Below are 14,356 nucleotides of genomic sequence, written 5' to 3'. Positions count from 1 at the left end.
ATGAGGCCTCACCAGAGTCTTATACAACTGCAACATGACCTCAGGACTCCGGAACTCAATTCCTCTGCCAATAAAGCCCAGTACACCATATGCCTTCCTCACAGCACTATTTACCTGGGTGGCAACTTTCAGAGATCTGTGTACATGGACACCAAGATCCCTCTGCTCATCCACACTACCAAGTAGCCTACCATTAGCCCAGTAATCCATCATCTTGTTATTCCTACCAAAGTGAACGACTTCGCACTTAGCTACATTGAATTCCATTTGCCACATTTCCGCCCAGCTCTGCAACTTATCTATATCCCGCTGTAACCTACCACTTCCTTCCTCACTATCCACAACTCCACCGACTTTTGTGTCATCCGCAAACTTGCTTACCCAGCTTTCAAGTCCTTCCTCTAGATCATTTATAAGGATAACAAAAAGCAATGGTCCCAAAACAGATCCTTGTGGTACACCGCTAGTAACTGCGCTCCAAGATGAACATAATCCATCAACTACTAGCCTCTGTCTCCTTCCAGCCAGCCAATTCCTAATCCAAACCTCTAATGTATCCTCAATGCCATACCTCCGAAGTTTTAGCATTAGCCTACCATGGGGAACCTTATCGAACGCCTTACTAAAATCCATATACACAACATCTACTGCTTTACCCTCATCCACTTCCTTAGTCACCTTCTCAAAGAACTCTTCCCTGCATATTTCCAGGGCATCCATTCTAATTATTTGTGATTCCATATTCACATCAGCAACAGTGTCCTGTTCCTGAGTGAATACTGATGAAAAGTACTGATTTAATGTCTCTCCAATCTCCTCCGCCTCCACACACAACTTCCCACTACTATCCTTGACTGGACCGATACCTACCCTAGTCATCCTTTTATTCTTGACATACCTATAGAAAGCCTTTGGGTTTTCCCTAATCCTACCAGCTAAAGACTTTTCATGTCCCCTTCTCGCTTCTCTTAGCTCCCTCTTTAGCTCCTTCCTGGCTACCTTATAACTCTCAATCGCCCCTACTGAACCTTCACGCCTCATCTTTACATATGCCACCTTCTTCCCTTTCACAAGGGACTCCAATTCCTTACTAAACCACGGCTGCCTCACAAGGCCCTTTACACCATGCCTGACTGGTACATACCTATCGAGGACACGCAGTAGCTGCTCCTTGAACAATCCCCACATCTCATTAGTGTTCTTCTCTTGAAGCCTGTTTTTCCAATCCACACATCCTAAGTCATGCCTCACTGCATCATAATTTCCCTGCCCCCAGCTATAGCTCTTGCCCTGCGGCGCACGATTATCCCTCTCCATCACTAAAGTAAAAGTCACCGAGTTGTGGTCACTGTCCCCGAAGTGCTCACCTACCTCCAAGTCTAACACCTGGCCTGGTTCATTACCTAGAACCAAATCCAATATAGCCTCCCCTCTTGTTGGCCTGTCGACATATTGTGTCAGGAAACCCTCCTGCACACATTGTGCAAACACCGACCCATCTAATGAACTCGAGCTATAGCTCTCCCAGTCAATATCTGGGAAGTTAAAGTCCCCCATAACAACCACCCTGCTACCTTCACTCTTTTCCTGAATCATCCTCTACTTCTCTAGGACTATTAGGAGGCCTGTAGAAAACACCTAACAGGGTGACCTCACCTTTCCTATTTCTAACCTCAGCCCAAACTACCTCAGATGGCAAGTCCTCTTCCATCGTCCATTCCACTGCTGTGATACTGTCTTTGACAAGTAATGCCACGCCTCCCCCTTTTTTACCCCCATGTCTGATCCTACTAAAACATTTGAACCCTGGAACGTGCAACAGCCATTCTTGTCCCTGTTCTACCCACGTCTCTGTAATGGCCACAACATCGAAGTCCCAGGTACCAACCCACGCTGCAAGTTCACCTACCTTATTCCTTATACTTCTGGCATTGAAGTATACACACTTCAATCCACCTTTCTGGTTACAGGCACCCTCCTTCGAGATCGCTGCATTATTCCTAACCTCCCTACACTCAAGGTCCTGTACCCTAAAGCTACAGTCCTGGTTCCCATGCCCCCGCGGTGTTAGTTTAAACCCTCCCAAAGAGCACTAGCAAACCTCCCCCCAAGGATACTGGTGCCCCTCAGGTTCAGGTGTAGCCCATCCTTTTTATAGAGGTCCCACCTTCCCCAGAAAGGACCCCAGTTGTCCAGAAACCGGAATCCCTCCCTCCTGCACCATCGCTGTAGCCACGCATTTAACTGCTCTCTCTCCCTATTCCTCGACTCTCTATCACGTGGCACGGGTAACAAACCAGAGACTACAACTCTGTTTGTTCTAACTCTGAGCTTCCAACCTAGCTCCCTGAAAGCCTGTCTGACATCCTCACCCTTCTTCCTATCTATATCGTTGGTGCCAACGTGGACCACGATCTGGGGCTGCTCCCCCTCCCCCTTAAGGACCCGGAAAACACGATCAGCGACATCACGTACCCTTGCACCTGGGAGGCAACATACCAAACGTGAGTCCCTGTCGCCCCCACAAAACCGTCTGTCTGTACCCCTCACTATCGAGTCCCCAAGAACTATTGCTCTACCTTTCTCCACCCTACCCTTCTGAGCAACGGGGCCAGGCTCCGTGCCAGAGGCCTGAACCTCGTTGCTTGCCCCTGGTAAGTCATCCCCCCCAACAAGTATCCAAAACGGTATACTTGTTCTTGAGGGGAATGACGGCAGGGGGTCCCTGCACTGGCTTCCTCCTCCCACTCCCCCTCACTGTCACCCTTCTATCTTGAACTTTCGGAGTAACTACTTGCCTAAAGCTCCGATCTATGACCTCCTCTGCCTCCCGAATGATCCGCAGTTCATCCAACTCCAGCTCCAGTTCCCTAACACGGGTTTGGAGGAGCTGGAGATGGGTGCACTTCTTGCAAGTGTACTCAGCAGGGACGCTAATGGCTTCCCTCACCTGAAGAAATATTTTCATATTGATCTCTCCACTAGCAGCATACCCTTCCCTCATAAGATCGGTGATAATGTACACTTTACTCAAGGACACAACCCAGCTGACATCTGGCAAGTGGACAACCTGACAGTGAAGCATTGCCTCCCCACTGCTCCTGATAATGTGACAGTCTGTATACTCTGTAGTCTGGGTCGCTTGCAATTAAATCAAAGATTTAACTGTTTCATCATTTGTAACAAATTTAAATTCCAATCATGAGCAAAATCTCAACAAGATTAACTCTTGGAATACAGGGAAACGTAAAGATTGTTGTTAATTAAAGGAAGACGGGTATAACGATGATGTTGGGGAAGGGGTGACATTAGATTAGATTACTTACAGTGTGGAAACAGGCCCTTCGGCCCAACAAGTCACACCGACCCGCCGAAGCGCAACCCACCCATACCCCTACATTTATCCCTTACCTAACACTACGGACAATTTAGCATGGCCAATTCACCTAACCTGCACATTTTTGGACTGTGGGAGGAAACCGGAGCACCCGGAAGAAACCCACGCAGACACGGGGAGAATGTGCAAACTCCACACAGTCAGTCGTGGGAATGAACAAGGTGCTTTTAAAATTGGGGATTCAGAATATCTTTTTAAATTCAGTACAGTCGGACTAAAAAAATGCATTGAGAGAAAACAACATCAAATTAAACCAGTGAGAGAGATGAAAATGTTTGAAAAAGCTTTCTACAGGTGAAGCAAAACATGATCAGAACACACAAATATGTACCGGCTCACTGCAACCAATATTCTGAGGATTTTGAATGTTGATCTTCAGATTCTGGGATTATATTAATTTTCCAGTACTACTTCTTTTCACTCATGACCAATTCAGCGATCTGCTCATTTTCACTAGGACATTGCTTGTATTGCATTATTGAGAAGTGGAGTGAATGTTCCTCTCTGAAGACAGACCCAAAATATCATCTTTATTTCTCTGTTATTCACACCGTCCCAATTGCAGGTTTCCTGCCTCTGCCAGTTGTCTTTTCTGATCACCATTTGCTTTATCTTGAGAAAGCTATTTCAAACACATGTTTTTTGTCGCTCACTAGTTTAATTTCATGTGGTTTCTCTCTCAATGCATTATTTTGTTAATCCTGCTTTCCTGAATTCGAAAGTGATTCGAATCCACAGGCGCAGGCTTTAACGTCAGTTTTTATGTACAATGTTTTTAAAAATTAACCTTTTTAGAATCAACCTGTTCAGAGATGTTAACACACACGCCTCTGGAGCATGGGTAGGGACACCACCACTGTACCACAAAACATCCATCCCACCCAACATCAGCTTTATGCCCGTCTTCCTTTAATTAACAACAATCTTTAACTTCCCCTGGATTCCATGATCAGATATTGTTGAGCTGTTTTCTCATGATTGGAATTTAAATTTGTTATAAATGATGCAACAGTTATAATCTTTGATTTCATTGCTAGCTACGCAGACTACAGAGTATACAGACTGTCACATTATCAGGAGCAGTGGGGAGGCATTGCTTCACTGTCAGGTTGGCCACTTGCCAGATGTCAGCTGGGTTGTGTCTTTGAGTAAAGTGTGCATTATCGCTGATCAGATGAAGTATTCCTTTCGGACTGCATCCTTGTACACAAAACCCTATTTCACTCATTTTTTAAAAAGTAGTTTATTTAGTTAAAAACACACATTGAATTGTTGGATAGTGAATAAATATCTTGCCTCGAGGAGAGTCTGGAACCAGCCACGAGAATGTCGTCATCAAATGGGTCCGAAGCAAGGGATCATGCAAATAGGATTGGATTGTATTTGCATTTTACATTCTATCATTGGTGACTTAAGAGATGGTTTAAATGTGCTGTGGCTCCTTTGGCCAAGAGTTTGTTTTGCAAGTTGTACTTACTTGGAAGAAGGCAAATTTTGATAGTGTTTGGCAAGAACATTCAATAGTTGATTGGGAGCAGATACTTGCACGTAAAGGAACAGCTACAAAAACAGGAAGCCATCAAAAATGAGATAATCACAGTACAGAAACAAGGTGAAATACAGGGCTGGTAGGTGTAAGGTGCAGTAAACATTCCCAATAGATACCCTGGACAAAAACTCTCTGAACTTGGGACATGAGTTTGTGGAATTCACATTTAAACTAAGAGTCGCTGCGACAGATAAGGCAATATGCAAGCTCAGGGACAAGCAGTCTGGAACAGAGGTAAGATAAAGGAAGGCCCCGACAAATGCCTCAGCTCAAAGACAATAAAGGAGAAAGTGAGGACTGCAGATACAGGCGATCAGAGTCGAAATGTGTGGCACTGGAAACACACAGCAGGTCAGGCAGTACCTGGATTTGGCAGTGGAGGGGTCCCAGCACCTGCATGTCCTTGGCAGAGTGAGAGGGGGAGTTGAAATGTTCAGCCACTGGGCAGTGGGGTTTGTTTGTGCGTGTGTCCCAGAGATGTTCCCTGAAATGATCGAGTGCAACAGACACCGCAGATGAGGTGTGTGGATGTGCAGGAAAATCTCTGCTGGATGTGGAAGAATCCTTTGGGGCCTTTGTTGGAGGTGAGGGGGATGCTGTGGATGCAGGCTTTCCACCTCTTGCAAGTGGAGGGGAGTATGGGTTAGTGGGAAGTGTGGACCTAACCAGGGAATCACGGAGGGAAAAGTCTCTGTGGACCGCTTCCATATTCTCTCCGTAACTCCCTGGTGAGGTCCATGACCCCCACTAACCCCCTTCTCCACTCCCGGCACCTTGCCCTGCCACAGCACGAAGTGTAGAACTTGCACCTACACCTCCCTGCTCACTCTGTCCAGGGCCCCAAAGGATCCTTTCACATCCCGCAGAGATTTTCCTGCACATCCAATCACCTCATCTACTGTGTCTGTTGCTCTTGATAGTGTCTCCTCTACAATGGGGAGACAGGACGCCAACTTGAGGAACGTTTCAGGGAAAATTACTGGGACACATGCACCAAATAACCCCACCGCCCTGTGGCTGACCACTTCAACACACAGCATTAACATCGACTTCACCACTTTCCTCATCTCCCCTCCACTCCACCTCTTGCCAGAACCAAACCTCCAACTCAGCACCACCCTCTTGAACTGTCCTACCTGTCCATCTTCCTCTCCACCTATCCACTCCACCCTCTGCTCCGACCTATCATCATCATCCCCTCACCTTCACCCACCTATCACCTTCCCAGCTACCTTCCCCCAGCCCCACTCCCACCGTCATATTCATCTCTCAGACCCCTTCCCCCAGCCCCATATTCCTGTTGAGGGGATTATGCCTGAAACATCGACTCTCTTGCTCCACGGAAGCTGCCTGAACTGCTGTGCTTTCCCAGCAACACACTCTAAAAGACAATGAGCACCAGTCTGCAAAGCAAACAACAGAGACATTCTGCAATTTACAAAATTACATAACTATTCACCTTGTAATCATTTGCTCAGACTCAGAGATCCTGAACACTCCACACCTTTGCAAACCTGTTTGTCTTGAACGGGAAGGCTATCACACTATCAGCAACACCTTAACCTGCACCCCTTGAAGAGAAATAATGGACGTTCAAAACTATGGTATACACCCACTGGCTTTAATTGGAGAACCATTCACACTCATCGAATACTCAGGAAGCTCATTCAGCTCCGAGAGGAGGAACAGCAGCTCGGTGATCCAATGCAGATTTGGCAGGAAACACGGGAAACCTCCAGCAGGTATAACTGGGGAACCCTAATCTCTGGGGTTTGTTCAGTAGGAGGTCCGGCCAGCATCAAGGGAATCAGTTACAGCCAGTCACAGACTCAGGAAAAGAGAGAAAGGGTGGGCTACAGGGCTGACAGTGCAGCGCAGTCCCCAGGGAAGGGAAGTATGAGAGGATCCCGGGATTCGTGTTTGCTCTCTGTCACTTTCTCTCTCCTTTCCCCTGTCATTCAGTAATTAACAGCTCTCTGTAATTCAAACCCCATTGTACCAAGTCAAGGCTGCAAGGGTTAACTGGGGAGTTAACAGCAGTCAGATAAGTCTCGTTTCACTTGATGCATCGCACTGTTTTTTTTCAAAATATTCATTTACTTGTCAATGTTTTAATAAAATCAGAATTTTATTTGCCTCTGAAGCATCTCCATACCGTGTTTTTCACTGCACCATGTCTCACCACATAAGTCCATTGTCAAAACTAGGGAGCTGTTGGATAATAAACTGACCTTCACTTCCTAGATAGGGGCAGGGGGTGCTGGGGGACAGGAGAAGGTAAGGCTTTAGTCACGAAAAAGAAGGCAGCATACATCAGGAATAGACAGCAGGGATTGAGTGAATCCCTTGAAGAGTATAAAGGCAGTGCAAGTATATTTAAGAGGGAATTCAGGAGGGCAAAAAGGGAACATGGGATAGCTTTGCCAATCGGGTTAAGAAGAATCCAAAAGGATTTTTTACACATACATTCAGAACAAAGAAGTAACGAGGGAGAGAATAGGGCTCCGTAAGATCAGCCTATGTGTGGAATTGCAGGAGATGGGGGAGATACTAAAAGAATATTTTGCTTCCATGTTCACGTCGGAAAAGGATATGAAAACCAGAGAATTGAAGAAATAAATGGCAACATCTTGAACAATGTCCACCTTACAGAGGGAGGAGGAGCTGGATATCTTAAATCACGGAAAGGATGAAGAACACCTGGAACCTGATCTGGTGTACCCGAGAAATCTGTGGGAAGCTAGAGAAGTAATTTCTAGGCCATTTGCTGAGATACTCGTTTCATCGATAACCACAGGTGAGGTGGCGGAAGACTGGAGGTTGGCTAACGTGGATGGGAAAGATGGGAAGGAAAATCCAGGGAATTCTCGACTGGTGAGCCTGAAATCAGTGGTGGGAAGGTTTTTGGCGGGAATCCTGAGGGACAGCTCTACATGAATTTGGAAAGGCAAGGACTGATTCGGGATAGGCAATATGGCTTTGTGCATGGGAATTCGTGTCTCACTGACCTGAGTTTTTGAAGAATTGTTGAAGAGGATTGATGAAAGCAGAACGGTGGTCTTAATCTATATGGACTTCCGTATGGCACTTGACAAGGTTCCTCATGGTAGCCTGTTTAGTGGGGTTAGATCATGTGGAATACAGGGAGAACTAGCCATTTTGATGTGGAATTGGCTCAAAGGGAGGAGACAGAGGGTGTTGGTTATTTTTCAGTATGGAGGCCCATGGCCAGTGTTGTCCCACTGGGTTCTGTCAGTTATGCAAATGACTTGGATGTGAACATAGTTCCTAAGTTGCGGATGATACTAAAGTTGGAGGCGCAGTGGACGGGGAAGAAGCTTTCCCTCAGAGTACAATGGGATCTCGATCAGATGGGCCAGCGGGCTGAGCAGCGGCAGATGGATTTAATTTAGATAAATGTGAGGTGCTGCATTTTGGGATGGTAAATCAGGGCAGGACCTACACAGTTAATGGTAAGGTCCAGGGGAATGTTGCTGAACAAAGAGACCTTGAAGTGCAGGTTCCTTGATAGTGGAGTTGCAGATAGATAGGATAGTGAATAATGCGTTAGGTATGCTTTCCTATATTGGTCAGAACAGTGCGTATAGGAGTTGGAAGGCCATGTTCTGGCTGTATAGGACATTGGTTCGGCCATGTTTGGAATACTGTGTTCACTTCCAATCTTCCTGCTGTATGCTGTGAAATTTGAAAGGTCTCAGAAACGATTTATGAGGATGTTGCCAGGGTTGGAGGGTTTGAGCCATAGGAAGAGGCTAAATAGACTGGGGCTATTTTCCCTGGAGCACCGGAGGCTCAGGCGTGACCTACAGAAGTTTATAAAATTATGAGGGATATAGACAGGGTGAAGAGCTAAAGACTTTTCCCCCGTGTTGGGGGGACTTCAGAACTGGAGCACGTAGGTTTAAGGAGAGGGGAAAGATAGAAGGAGCAACTTCTTCACGCAGATGTGTTGCATGTATGGATGAGCTGCCAGGGGAAGTAGTGGATGCTTATACAGTTACATTGAAAAGGCTGAAAATGTGTTGCTGGAAAAGGGCAGCAGGTCAGGCAGCATCCAAGGAGCAGGATAATCGACATTTCTAGTATGAACCCTTCTTCAGGAAAAGGCATTGAAAAGGCACCTTAATGGGTATGTCAATAGGAAGAGTTTGGAGGGGTATGGGTGAAATACGAGCAAATGGGACAGGAGTAATTGAGAATATTTGGTCTTAATGGATGTGTTGGACCATAGGGTCTGTATCTGTACTGAACAGCTCCATGACACTGTGACTCTATTTAGAGCATTGCACGGCAACGAGGCCAGTCCTATCCTTCCCAACACCGGGGACAGGTAGAACCTCAGTACATGGTGACCCTGTGTACCAAGGGTCTACACACAGCTTGATGCAGCCGCACACAAAGGGAGGCATCAGGGTGAGGGCGATGTTGGGTATGTTCGCATACTACACTCGCATGGCACCTGCCCCATCCATTGTGCATTTGCCATGTTGTGGCCCCTTCTAAAAACCCAAAACTTGATTCTTCACCAATTCACATGTGGTCCCCTCACATGCTCCTGATCACATTCCCCAATTTGAAACCATCCACCCACCCAGGGGACTACCGTTGGGATGAAAGAGCAACTGGGTGATAATAAGAGCACATCTGCAGGCTTTCGAGATTGAGATGCTGTTACCGCCACCTTTGTTTGGCATTATCTCCGTCTCTCTTCCTGTGATGTGCTATCTCTGCTTCGTACTGTCTCTCTCTCTCTCTGTCCCTCTTTCTTTCTCACTGTGTCAATGTCTCCCTTTCTATTTCCTCTTCAGTTTGCTGAGTAAAACACTCACTGCCTGCATCCATGGCAGTGCCCATGCAATGGTAGCCCAGCACTACAGTAACAGCCGGCCCGAGAATCTGATTACTTTCTCCCCTGCGATGCTGTTACAGTGTTAACTGTTGCTCCAGAAACCAACTAATCTCAAACGTCTCTCGCTATACACACACATCATAATAGTGATTAGCTTAGAGCATGGATCAGTACCTGGTGCTATGATGTTGTGGCCATAACAGAGGCGTGGTTTCTCAGGGGCAGGATTAGTTGCTGGATGTTCTGGGGTTTAGAGCATGTAAAAAGAATAGGGTGGATGGAAAAATGATGAGGGGGTGTAGCACTACTAATCAGAGAGGGTATCACAGGTACAGAAGTTACCTTTGTCGAGGAGGGTCTGCCTACAGAGTCAGTATGGAAATTAGGAACAGTAAGGGAGCAGTCACCTCATTCGGGGTTTACTACAGGCCTCCCAATAGCAACAGGGAGATTAAAAAAACATAGGTGGGCAGAATTTGGAAAAGTGGGAATGTAGTAGGATTGTAGTAATGGGTGACTTTAACTTCCCCAATATTGATTGGAACCTCCTTTGAGCAGATAGTTTGGAAGGAGCTGTTTTTCTAAGGTGAATTCAGGAGGGTTTCATAACTCAATACGTTGACAGGCCGACGAGGGGAGAGACCATTTTGGACTTGGTGCTCGGCAATAGCTGGGGCAGGTGTCAGATCTTGCGGTGGGATAGCATTTTGGTGATAGTGACCACAACTGCCTCATGTTCTCACAGGCACAGTGTTTCTGTCCCTAACTCCAGTGGGAATGGAGTGTAAGGCAGTGGAATGTTCCTCGTACAGAATGTGGAAAATAAGGGTCACCACTAGTGTCCCTGCTGACGACATTTGTGGGAAGTGCACCCAACACCAGCTCCTTGAAAACCGTGTTAGGGAACTGGAGTTGGATGAACTTTGGATCATTCGGGAGGCAGAGGGGGTAATTGACAGGAATTACAGATAGGCAGTCACTCCCGAGATAAAAGAAAAAGACAGATGGGTAACAGTTAGGGGACAGAAAGGGAGCAGGCAGGCAGTTCTGGGATCCCCTGTGGCCATTCTCCTCAACAATAAGTACACCGTTTTGGATACTGTTGAGGGGGGATGACTTACCAGGGAAAAGCAGTGGGGCACCTGCTGCTCAGAAGGGAAGGGGGAAGAGGAGCAGAGCAGTCATTATTGGGGCCTCGATAGTTAGGGGGACAGATAGGAGGTTCTGTGGGGACGAGAGGGACTCACAGTTGGCGTGTTGCCTCCCGAGTGCCACGGTCCGTGATGTCTCTGATCGTGTTTTTGGGATCCTTTGGAGGGGTGGGGGGGGGGGGGGAAGGGAAGGGAGAGCAGCCCCAAGTCGTGGTCTATATTGGCACCAACAAAAAAGGACGGAAGAGAGATTGGGACTTGAGGCAGAAATTCAGGGAACTAGGATGGAAGCTTAGAGCTAGGACAGAGTTGTTTTCTCTGGTTTGCTGCCCGTGCCTTGTGCTAGTGAGGTGAGGAATAGGGAGAAAAAGGAGTTGAACATGTGGCTACACGGATGGTGCAGGAGGGAGAGTTTCTAGTTTTTTGATAATTGGAGCTCTTTCTGGGGTAGGTGGGACCTCGACAAGCAGGATGGTCTTCATCTAAACCAGAGGTGTACCAATATCCTAGGTGGGAAATTCACTAAAGCAATTAAGGTGGATTTAAACTAGGGGGATGGGAACCAAAATTGTAGGACAGGTACAGAAGAGGATGAGAGTAGGGAGTTCCCAAATCAAGTATTTGACACTCGCAAGCGAGAACCTGATTTGAAGTGTGTGTACTTCAACGCGAGGAGCATCCAAAATAAAGTTGGTGAACTGGCAGTGTGGGTTGGGACCTGGGACTTCGATGTTGTGGCCATGATGGAGACATGGATAGAACAGGGACAGGAATGGCTGTTGCAGGTCCCAGGATTCAGAAGTTTCAGTAAGAACAGAGAAGATGTTAAAAGAGGGGGAGGTGTGGCATTGTTGATCAGGGACAATATTACAGTTGTAGAAAGGATGTTTGGGAACTCGTTAACTGAGGTAGTACGGGCTGAGGTTAGAAACATAAAAGTCACCATTCTATAGGCCGCCGAATAGTCCCAGAGATGTATCGGAAAGGAGAGCAAAGATGATTCTCGATAGGAGTGTGTGAGGCAGGGTAGTGTCATGGGGGACTTCAACTATCCAACTATTGACTGGGATCACGACAGTACGAGTACTATAGATGGGTCAGTTTTTGTCCAGTGTGTGCAGGAGGGCTTCCTGACACAGTATATGGACAGGCCTACAAGGGGCAAAGCCACTTTAGATTTAGTACTGGGTAACGAGCCTGGCCAGGTGTTAGATTTGAAAGTAGATGAGCACTTTGGAGACACGATGGCACAGTGGTATGGGCGGCACGGTGGCACATTTGTGCATGTTAGGTGAATTGGCCATGCTAAATTGCCCGTAGTGTTAGGTTAGGGGTAAATGTAGATGGGTGGGTTGCGGTTCGGCGTGGACTTGTTGGGCCGAAGGGCCTGTTTCCATACTGTAAGTAATCTAATCTAATCCAATCTAATTCTGTCAGGTTTACTTTAGTGATGGAAAGGGGTAGGTTTATTCCACCGAGCAAGAGTTACAGATGGGGGAAGGGAAATTACGATGCAATTGGGAAAGATTTAGGAAGCATAGAGTGGGGAAGGAAACTGCAGGAGATGAGCACATTAAAAATGTGGAGCTTATTCAAGGAAAAGCTCCTGTGTGTCCTAGATAAGAATGTACTTGTCAGGCAGGGAGGAAGATATAGAACGCGTGAGCGGTGGTTTACTAAGGAATTAAAATCCCTGGTCAAGAAGAAGAAGACTTATGTTAGGACAAATTGTGAAAACTCAGTTAGGGCGCTGGAGGGCTACAAGGAAGTCAGGAAAGTCCTAAAAAGAGAGCTCAGAAGAGCCAGGAGGGGACATGAGATGTTGTTGGCGGATAGGTTCAGGGTTAACCCTAAGGCTTTCCATAGGTATGTCAGGAAAAAAAGAATGATGAGAGTTTAATTAGGGCCAATCAAGGATAATAGTGGGAAGTTGTGTGTGGAGTCAGAGCAGATAGGGGAAGCACTAAATAAATATTTTTTCCACAGTGTTCACTATAGAAAATGAAATTGTTGGTGAGCAAGATACAGAGATATTGCATCCAGAATAGAAGAGATTGAGGTTCACAAGGAAAAGGTATTAGAAGTACTCCACAGTGTGAAAATAGACAAGTCCCCTGGGCTGGATGGGATCTATCCTAGGATCCTCTGGGAAGCAAGGGAAGAGATTGTCGAGCCTTTGGCATTGATCTTCAAATCATCATTATCTACAGGAATAGTGTCTGAGCACTGGAGGATAGCAAATATGATTCCCTTGTTCAAAAAGGGAAGTAGAGACAACCCTGGTAATTACAGACCAGTGAGTCTCCCTTCAGTTGTTGGTAAAGTGTTGGAAAAGGTTATAAGAGATAGGATTTATAACCATCTAGAAAAGAATAATCTGATCAGGGACAGTCAGCACGGTTTTGTGAAGAGTAGGTCGTGCCTAACGAATCTCATTGAGTTTTTTGACAAAGTGACCAAACAGGTAGATGGGAGTAGATGGTAGATGGATTTCAGCAAGGCGTTCAATAAGGTTCCCCACAGTAGGCTATTATACAAATGCAGAGGAATGGGATTGTGGGAGACATAGCAGTTTGGATCAATAATTGGCTTGCTGAAAGAAAACAGAGGGTTGTCATTGATGGAACATGTTCATCTTGGTGTCCAATTACTGGCGGTATACCACAAGGGTCGGTGGTGGGTCCACTGCTGTTTGTCATTTTTATAAACGACCTGAAAGAGGGCTTAGAAGGGCGTGTTAGTAACTTTCAGGACGACACTAAGGTCAGTGGAGTTGTGGATAGTGACGAAGGATGTAGTAGGTTGCAGAGAGACATAGATCGGATGCAGAGCTGGGCTGAGAGCTGGCAAATGTAGTTTAATGTGGACAAGTGTTGGTGATACACTTTGGACGGAGTAATCGAAATGCAAAGTACTGAGCTAATGGTAGAATTCTTGGGAGTGCAGATGAGCAGAGAGATCTCAGTGTCCATGTACACAGATCCCTGAAAGTTGCCACGCAGATTGACAGGATTGTTAAAAGGCATACAGTGTTTTGGTCTTTAATAGAGGGATTGAGTTCCAGAACCAGGAGGTTATGCCGCAGATGTACAAAGCTCTGGTACGGCAACAATTGGAGTATTGTGTACAGTTCTGGTCACCGCATTTTAAGAAGGATGTGGAATTTTTGGAAAGGGTGCAGAGGAGATTTACTCGGACGTTGCCTGGTATGGAGACAATGTCTTACGAGGAAAGGCTGAGGGCCTTGAAGCTGTTCTCGTTAGATGGAAGGATGAGAGGTGACGTAGTAGAGACATACAAGATAATCAGCGGGTTAGATAGGGTGGACAGGAAGAGCCTTTTTCCAAGTAGGGGGACGGCAAACTCGAGGGGACACAACTTTAAAGTGA

Source organism: Hemiscyllium ocellatum, unplaced genomic scaffold (genome assembly GCF_020745735.1).
Source record: "Hemiscyllium ocellatum isolate sHemOce1 unplaced genomic scaffold, sHemOce1.pat.X.cur. scaffold_910_pat_ctg1, whole genome shotgun sequence".
Taxonomy (NCBI): Eukaryota; Metazoa; Chordata; class Chondrichthyes; order Orectolobiformes; family Hemiscylliidae; genus Hemiscyllium; species Hemiscyllium ocellatum.
This window is presented reverse-complemented; position numbering follows the sequence as displayed.